General features: G+C 36.5%; 1 protein-coding gene across 6 annotated transcripts in view; it reads left to right on the forward strand.

The window, feature by feature from the left end:
• The window catches only part of LOC137989374 (lactadherin-like), a 34,603-nt gene that overhangs the window by 12,463 nt on the left and 19,640 nt on the right, over positions 1-2,500 (forward strand). The gene's annotated exons all lie outside the window — the stretch shown is intronic.

Here is a 2,500-nt window from a genome sequence, read left to right on the forward strand (position 1 = left end):
ATTTATTTATTTAATTAAATATCTGAGATCAACAACGCAGCAAGATCTTCCTCCATCTCTCCCTCAAAAAAACATTGCTGCTACTGCTCTGATGATCGTAGAACTCGTTAGTGCAAGAAAAACTCACAACCCATCAAATTTTTCATGCCATACTTGAGAAAGACAAGAAAAGTGGCAATGCCACCGATATTTTTTTAGGTTTAAAAGTGAAAAAGTAAAGATTGTGGCAGGTTTATCTAAAAAGGTTTGGGTCTAATAGAGGTAAATCTTTTTACTGGTTAGTTAGGTTGAAAATAAATTTTCTAAACGTGAATCAATGCCGCTTGATTCCCGTGGAGATTTTGTGAAAACTGCCGTGAAACAATGAAACCACCACGGCCAAAAGCTATCATATGCATTTTTTTCTCTTAGCAAGTCATCTTGATCTGGACGAAAATCATCGCTAGGACAGAACTAAAGTATTTTTTCCTTACATAATCAATAAAATGTTCATTGGAATGAGCTTTTTGTTCGGTTGAAGCACCAGTCACAGCGTTATTTGTTTAGGGCACGGAATGATTTGTCACAAACCAAAGACAACGCCGGGATTGCTCTTTTTCTAAAACAATAACAAATAATATGATATCTTTCCCTTTTTTATTTCGTTATTTCATATACAGGGGAAAAACAATCATAACCTAAATATATTTTAGTCAGGCAAGCGCAGCTGCGAAACATCGTAAAAATATTAAATTTGCATAAACTGCGAGTCTCGGGTTCATACAGAAGTAAATTGCACCACTTCGCTGGCCGCGCTTTACCGCTGTCAGAGCAGAAGTAACAACTCTTTTTTTAAAACTATAACCAAGAAATTCCAAACTCCACGTTCCAAATTTAATTAATGCTATTTTTTGGGAACGAATCGAAATTCGCGCGGCCGCTGGCCGTCACGTGCAAAGTCATGGATTATGTTACATGTGAAATCATGTGGAACGGCCTTTGAACCGATTGTTTTGTACGAAGATGAAACATTTTCTGAGAGGTTTCGTAAACTGTAACCACCAGCACATTAAAATTTTTAGCCGCCTTATCTGCAAGAAATAAAATAAGCCGGAGTGCCCGGCCGGGCGACCGCATAATTTTTTTCACTCGCCCGGAGCCAAATGTTAGTCGCCTCAGGCGACCGGGCGCCGTTAGAGCACAACCTTGTAGTTGTAAAAGCAACAACAGAAAAGGCAGGTACATTACACTGTATAAAAATCAGACCGGATCAACTCGGATCGAGTGAAAAATGGTTTTGTTAGCCAAAACTAGTTGACGTTTGCCCAAATTTTACCAAGGTTAGCTTAAAGATTAGGGGTAGGGTGATTTCTCTGGGCCTTAATTAAGCTTATCAACATTTTTTATGTCGATCCGAAGTGAGTGATCCGAGTTGATCTGATCTGATCTGACTTTTGTACCTGCCTATAACAGAAAGGCCTGGTTTGTCAGGGAAAAAAAAAACACTGTCTTTCAAAAATTAGGTGGCATGCTACCGTTGTTGGTGTATAATATTAATAAGAAAAAACTGTTTGATAGCTTATCAAAGACAATACATGTAATATTATAAGTACCGGTACACATATTTGATTATGAGGCTTAGCTTGTCTAAAGCATTAATGCTGCAGACTGAGTTTATCTGATGCTTCTTGAATTTGTAAATTAAATTATTTTGTATTCTATTTCATGTTTGCAATAATGTTTTTTAACATAGAGGATATTACATGGCCATGTGGAGATACCTAATCGCGAACAAGTGAAATATTTTTCAACACCAGAAAACAAATTTCATATAGAAGCAGCCACGTAATATTCTATTTATTATATAAACACCAATGAAATACTAAATCATTTCACAAAAGGTATGGAAAGGCGCTATTTTCATATGTAACCATAGCAACAGTGATCTTTTCACATGTGAAGATATCATGTTTTCGCACAAAAGCTCACTTGGTATTTTATTGGTGTTTATATAATAAAGGAAACTACATGTATTAAAGTGTCCCTGTGACTAAAAAAGAGATTCACTAAGTGACCCAAGTTTTTCTTGAAAGAGCTGGATTGAGGAGAAAATGATGTCAAAAGCTCGCTAGTTTGAGAATGCAGAATTAATATGCAGCACAGGAGTTTTGGGCTTTCAGACTTTTAAACTCGTGCTTTGCATGTATAATAAGCTGCATTCACACGCTGAAATTTTAAGCTAGTGAGCCTTTGATGTTTACCACTTTTCCTTGATCCAACCCTTTGAGGTCCAATTGGTCAGTTTTGAATGTGAGTGCTGGCAGATCGTGAAATCAAAAACTTATGCTCACAGTAAATGGCCTTTGGATAAAAATCTAAACTTAAAATTTTTCCAGTCAGGTGTTAAGCAAGCACTTTCAAAAACTGAAGAAAAAAAGGAAGCGACCTTTTTTATCACAGGGGCACTTTAAATCGTATCATGCAAATTACTGGGAATTCATATCTTCTGTGTTTATGAAAT

The sequence above is a fragment of the Montipora foliosa genome, unplaced genomic scaffold, assembly GCF_036669935.1.
Source record: "Montipora foliosa isolate CH-2021 unplaced genomic scaffold, ASM3666993v2 scaffold_457, whole genome shotgun sequence".
In the NCBI taxonomy this organism is placed as follows: Eukaryota; Metazoa; Cnidaria; class Anthozoa; order Scleractinia; family Acroporidae; genus Montipora; species Montipora foliosa.